At 44.4% G+C, this 7,464-nt stretch overlaps 1 pseudogene; it reads left to right on the top strand.

Moving 5' to 3' along the window:
* Positions 1–205: 205 nt before the first annotated feature.
* Positions 206–321, top strand: LOC145390492 (5S ribosomal RNA; annotated as a pseudogene).
* The last annotated feature ends 7,143 nt before the right edge of the window (positions 322–7,464 follow it).

Raw genomic sequence — 7,464 nt, forward strand, 5'->3', positions numbered from 1 at the left:
GAGTTGGTAACTGTTGTAATCGATGCTCTCTCAGGAATACACTAGAACTGTTGAGAAGTGTAGAGCATTCTAGAATATAGTAAGCTTATATAAAGATGGGGAAGAGACTAGAGCAAGTTCAGTCAGTTTTAGTTCAGTTTGAGTGTCGTTCAGTGTTAGTGCAGTGCAGTTTGTACATTTTCAGTACTTGTGAAAATAGTGAAGTGTTGTTAGAAAACAGTTGAGTACACCGCTTCCCGTTCGATCAGCGAAGTTAAGCAACGTTGGGTCTGGTTAGTACTTGGATGGGTGACCGCCTGGGAACACCAGATGCTGTTGGCATAACGTTCTCCCTACGTGTCAAGTGGGGTTGGTGGAGGATTAGTGCCCCTCCCTGTAAGACAATTAACTCTAAGCCCTTGGCCACCCTGTTTGGGATACATGGTATCTGGCAATGAATGAATGAATATTTTTGGTATTTGTGATAATAATGAAGTGTTGTTGGGAAACAATAAGGTGTTACTGCAGTTAGTGTATCTTCGGTGCTTGTGAAAATAGTGAAATGAAGTTGGAAAGCACTAAATGTAATTATTAGAAAAAAAAAAAAAAAAAAAGGCAGTGAACTTAAGAAGCCAGTGTTTATTTACGACACCTGAGCAGATCTTGTGTGTTGTACACCGAAAGCCAGACTATAAGAAGAACAACTCACTGGGTAACGTCCTTCCTACAGTATACTGATCTACTGCTGTTGGCGCCTGTGGCAGTGTGTGAAAGGGACGTAACAGTAGTTTTAGGAGTGTGGATTTTTAGAAAATGCTGCAATGAGTCTAATCTTCGACATGGAGCAAGGAGGTGTGCAGACAAGGAGCATAGCTGGGCAGGAGGAGGAGGAGGAGGTGTCCATGGCTGCAATTGTGAAGCTATTACAAGCTTCAAAGAAAGAACTTAAAAAACAATTACAAGCACAAAGTGTACAACTACAAGCACAGAATGAAGGACTACAGGCACAGAATGAAAGAAAGAACTCAAAGAACAATTACAGGCATAGAATGAAGAACAGTAAGAATGATATGAACAGCCTCAAGACCCATTACTGGAGCAACAGAGGGAATTACAACTGAGGATGCAAGGACAGCCGCATACTTTCATGGTGGAAATGAAGGAAGAGCAGCAGCAGTTGAAGGAGGAAGTATACACTGAGGTACAACAGCAGAGGTGTGAGGTAAGCAATAACGTGATGGAGTTCAGACAGCATCTAGACAACCAGGTGAAGCATGTAGATGACCAGCTTAAGATTAGTGAAGGAATAGTGATGGAGTGCAAACAGCATGTAAATAACCAGTTGAAGCATGTAGTCGACCATGTAAAGATAATTAGTGAGAAAATAGAGGTTGTAGAGAAATGTTGTGCTGCTGAGCCTCAACTTAGTGTTCAGGGAGCATATGAAAAGAATGGACAGTGTATGGTGAATCTTGATGGATCCCAAGCACCTAAAGGTAGCATTACAGTGTTGAGTAAGCAGAATGTAGGAGATTTAAGTCCTGGATTTAATTATGATGCCCCAGTTTTTAGACCCCAAACCAGTGAACTGTATGACAATAATGAGGGTACAATTAAAAAGAAACCTCAGGAATCTGATGGTAGAGTATCTTGGAAGATTAACTTGCACAGTTTGAGTTACTTGCTGATCAGAATGGTTGAGATGATATGCAGAGCGCAGTGTAGCTTGCCACTAGCCTCAAGGGTGCCACAATAGAAATTCTGGGCCAGATGTCTGTGATGGAGAGGAACAGTTATCAGTCCTTAGAAGAAGTGCTGAAGCGCAGCTATGGTACAGTGTACCAGACTGAGGTTTCCACAGCACGATTCCGGACCCGCATACGGCCTCTAGGCAAATCCCTACAGCAGCTTGCTTATGACCTGGAGAGTATGGTATAAAGGCATACTTTGGAGCAGCACCCAACCTGTTGGCTATTCTTCTGAGGGGCAAGTTCATCGATGCTGTTGATAGTGCAGAGCTGAAGGTGCAAGTGAAGCAGATACAACCCACAAGCATGCAAGAAGCACTAGCCAGGGCTATAGAATCTGAATCCTACATCAGCCCCAGTACATCCACTTTTCAGGCAAGAAAGGGGCAGGTTCGTGAAGCAGAAAAATTTGGAGGAAGTTGTTTGTACTGTGAAGAGCCAGGACATTGAAAAGAAGTTTGTTATTAAGTGGAAGATGGAACAGGAGAAGATCAGAGGAAGTTGCTGGTATTGTAAGAAGCCAGGACATTGGAAAGTGGATTGCAAAAAGTTGAAATGAGAACAGAAGACCAGAAGAGATTTCTGGTTCTGTGGGATGCTGGCACACTAGAGCTTGGATTGTTACAAATGGAAGAAGGAGCAAGAACGGAACAGTGAAAGAAACCCACGATTGCAACAAACGAGTGTTTGACATGTGGTGAGGTGGGACATTTCAGCTATGAATGTCCAGATGAGAAGGATGGAGGTAAATTGGTGAAGGCTGGTGTCGAGAGGTGACAACCAGCCAGTTTTTCCCAAGAAGCCCTGTCACTGAGGAAATGCAGGAGAACCTTGATGAAAAGTGTGTAAGAAGACAGAAGAACAGACGGCATGCAGTGTACTAGGAATGGAAATTTTGACAAGAAATGCCGCCGTACTGTTGTGACAGGGCCAGTGTCAGATGAAGAAGACCTGAAGAGGATGCAGAAGGAGGATGCAGACTTACAACCATTGCTAGAGAGGCTGCAGCGGAGTACAGTGGTACCATCTTGAGAAGAAGTAACCAGGTTCAGCCCTGTGACTAAAAGCTACAGGAGTCAATGGGACCTTCTTTGACTGAACACCGAACTATTGGAGTGTCAGTGGGAGACATCTGATGGCCTCAGCAAGTATTGGCAACTGATGGTTCCGAAGAAATTGAGGTCTTGGATCATACATGAGTCTCATAACCATATCACTAGTGGGCACCTGGGAGTGAAGAAAACTCTAAGCTGGCTGTGACAGAGGTTCTACTGGATTGGCATGTGTCAGGATGTTGAAGAGTGGTGTCGGGCCTGTGATGTGTGTTGTGCCAAGGAGGGACCCAAGAAACGTGGTTGTGCCCTTCTCCAGCTGTACCAAGTGGGTGCACCAATGGAAAGAGTCATGGTGGACATTGCTGGACCTCTGCCACTAACTGAAAGAGAGAACTGGTATATATGTGTTTCTATGGACTACTTCACAAAGTGGCCAGGCCCGGTCAAGAGGCTGCGATTGTTGCTCAGGTGTTGGTTGACCAGTTTTTCTGTCATATTGGGATGCCACAGGAGCTACATTCAGACCAGGGTAGAAACTTAGAGTCTGCTATGTTCCATGAGTGCTGCAAGTTACTGGGGATCAAGAAGACTAGGACGACCCCATTAAGGCCACAGTCAGATGGGATGGTGGAGAAATTCAACTGGACCCTGGGACAAAAACTGGCCAAGTACTGCGTAGCGGGAGAAATGGAATGGGACCAGAGTTGTCTGCGTTGTTGATGGTTTATCAGTCTCATCCCATGAGTCTACCAGCTACACACTTGCAAAACTGATGTTGGGCCACGAGTTACTCTTATCCATTGACTTGTTAACAGGAAGACCACCTGGAGAAGAGCTGCCTACGGACACCTCCAGCTATGTGATGCATCTTTAGGAAAGGCTGGCTAAAGTACATCATCAAGTGCAAGGAGCCCTTAACCCCTAGGATATGCAACTCAATCGACATACCACCATGAAAATCTGTACAGTATATGGAGCCGACTTTTTGACTCTTACAAAAGTAAAAATTTTATTCCCAAAGTTTAGAGCTTGAATTTACACACCACATGCCACAAACCAGAGCATTTTACACCAACTGGTTCATGAGCTATAGCCCGTCAAAGTTTTTAAAAGTTAGCGTTACAGGCGGGGCGTCTCCAGTTTTCTATGGGCTCCCAACCCATCCCTCCCTCGTTCCTCCCCTCCCATGACCTTCCTTACCCACTCCCATCACTCTTCCCTCTCTTCTTCCCCTCTCCCCTACCCCCCTATCTCCCATTCAAAATTTTTGAGCTCATTTTCCACCCCCCCCCCTCCGAACAATAGCATGCACAATAATTATGTTGGTGTTCCTCAGTAACTCCTAACACCCTTCCCGGGCTGACGGCGGTGGCGGTGGACTCATCACCCTGGTACACAAATCCATCAACTTTGCAGATATCAGTGCACACACAAAGTCACTTCTTCCCCCACATGACACCACAACAGAAATACAATCAATTAAAATACGCACTGGTAACAAATCACACATAACAATCGTTAACACATACTGTACATTCCCCCCCAATCGTCCCCCACAGTACCACACAATTACTCTTCACAGATACACCACATCACTAACATACCCAACATCATCCTGGGTGGTGATTTCAACGCCAAGTCGTCGGCCTGGCATGTCAACAACCCTGACACAGACAGAGGGCTGGTAGTACAATCCCAGACAGGTCATTTTTTCATACTAAACAGTCTAGACCAACATACCCATATCCCACACCAAGCCCTCTTCCTCCCATCATCTCCAGACATCACCTTCTGCTCCCCAAACCTCGCTCCCACTATATCATGGAGAGTGGTCAAAACCCTAGGCTCTGATCACCTCCCAATCATCATCACTACCAAAACCAGAATCACCCCAGCTGGCCACAAACACACATACACTAATTATAAGAGAGCCCTAGGAGGCCTTTGTAACTGAAACAGAACAACATTTCGAAACACTAAACAGTACACCCATCACAAACATCAACACCGCTGTGCACACTTTCAATACAATCATACAAAACGCAGACAAAAGACACATCCCTAGAGGCAACAGAAAGAGACACAATCCCAACTTCACACCAGAAATTCAAGGACTCATCAGACAACGAGACACACTGCGACACTCCCCAACACCCCATACACAAGACACCATACAACAAATACAAGAACTCAATATTCAGATAAACAGTAAAATATCAGAACTGCAAACACTAAACTGGAAAAATTACCTCCAAACACTTGACCACAAAACAAACATCAAACTCTACAAAACACTAAACAGCATCACACTTTCCAACAGCAACACCACACAATCATACGCTGCCATCACAACTACAGACACCATACCCTCAAACAAACAACAAGCAAACACTCTCATCAATCACTTTTCACAAGTCAGCCAACTAACCCCCCATCCGGAAGACCGACGTATTATCAGACGTAAGAGACAGTTCCCCACAGACCCAGACTACGCACCTTTCACTTACAGCCAGACGAAGCACATCAATAACAACCTCAAGCACTCATCTGCCTGTGGACCAGACAACATAAGCAACATTCACCTTAAACACCTAGGACCACAAGGCATACAAGCACTCACCAACATATCAAACTACAGCTACTCACACAACATAATACCGAACATCTGGAACCATGGCAATATCATCACTATCCCTAAACCCAACAAGACCACACGTTACCCTCCTCACATCGCCCCATCACACTCCTCTGCACCCCCTCTAAAGTCACTGAATGACTGATACTACAACTAGTCACACCTCACATTCCCCTAGCCCAGTCACAACATGGCTTTAGGCCACTACACTCCACAAACACCCTTCTTACAGACCTTACACAGAGAGTTTTCGATGGCATGAATTCAGCTAGGCCACCACACAGAACACTCCTAGTCACACTAGACATTAGCAAAGCTTTTGATGCCATCCCCCGCCACAACCTCACAAACAAAATGCTCAACACAAGCATGCACAATAACACAAAAAGATGGCTGGCAAACTACTTAGCAGTCAGATGTGCACACGTAACATTTGCCAGTCAGTCTTCTAACATCAGAAACTTCACAAACGGCATCCCCCAAGGATCTGTTTTGTCCCCTACACTCTTTAACCTATACATGCACGACGTACCCACACCCCACACACCACAGATACACATAGCTTCCTATGCAGATGATATAACACTTACATGTACAGTCGCCAAACTTTCCACCTGGGCCACCTAGCCGCGAGAGGTGGGTAACGGGTGCTGGTAACAGTGTATCTGTTTGTTAGTGTGTACATGCTCGACGAAAGTTCGAATCATCAATCCTCTTCGTCTGTAGCGAACCTCCATCAGAGTTCATCCCATAGATGGCTGAGTACGACGTTGGATGGGGAGAAAAATGTCTCAGAAGTAACGCGGCTCTCCCGTCGGCTCAGCCAGTTGCATGAAGCTGGTCGCACAGAAAATTGGTATGTGCCACAGGCTGACCAAGACCAAATAAATATGATTATATTAAATTTAAAATAAGGTAATATATAAAATATTATGATATAAATACTATTATATATATAATCTCAGGGGTGGATACATCATGTCGGTCGACTCAGTCATGACTATAGCTGACTCGAGGCAGTATTCTGCCTCAATGAACGAGTTTCAACCTCCGACATCTACAGTTCCTATCTCTCCTATATAGTTTAAAGTAATATCCGCCCAATGAGTAATCCTGCAACGATTGATGACCTAACTTATCTAATCATGTCTCGGATCAAGAATGGTATTTCAGTAGGTTTAATCGTGACCGACCCAGGACTGGCGAAATGCAAAACGAACAGACATCGGTATCTATTTTTCTACCGTAAGGGCCGGTCTAAAGACGGTTTTCCCCCCCAGTATTCAGTAGACAATATTTAGCCATGGGATTATCATGTAATAATGAAAAAGAACACGTTTATTAATATGTATTATATGTGAAGATGCGGTCTTTTATTTATTTATTTTTTTTGCTTATTGTTTCCAATACTCGCATTATCCAATACTTTCAAGAAGTTCCTTTGAAATTCTATCGGCTAAAACTTGTCGACTGAATATTGGGATGAACTCTGAGGTTCACTACGGAACACGAGATTTGATGATCCGAACTTTCGTTGAGCATGTACACACGAACAAACGGATACACTGTTGCCAACACCCGTTACCCACCTCTCGCTGCTTGGTGGCCCAGGTGGAAAGTTTGGCGACTGTACACCAAAATGCAAACACAGCTACATCATTCAACCTTACCTCAACACACTACACGAATGGTTTACCACAAACAGGCTCAAAATAGCCCCAGCCAAATCTACAGTGACTCTTCTCACAAACTGGACAGCAGAACACAGTCACATCCCACACCTCACCATAAACAACACTCCCCTACCACACACACACACACACACACACACACACACAAAATCCTTGGTGTAACATACAATACATCAATGTCATTTAAACAACACATCACAAACATTAAAAATAAAATAACACCAAGACTCAATGCTCTGAGGTCACTTGCTCATACAACATTCGGACACAAGAAAGAAACCACCACCACAGTATACAAACAATACATACGTTCAGTGATGAATTATGCCAGCTCTGCCTGGGCCTCTAACCTGACC

The sequence above is a fragment of the Coenobita brevimanus genome, chromosome 14 (assembly GCF_032717465.1).
Source record: "Coenobita brevimanus isolate Jiangsu-jjx chromosome 14, ASM3271746v2, whole genome shotgun sequence".
NCBI classification, from domain to species: Eukaryota; Metazoa; Arthropoda; class Malacostraca; order Decapoda; family Coenobitidae; genus Coenobita; species Coenobita brevimanus.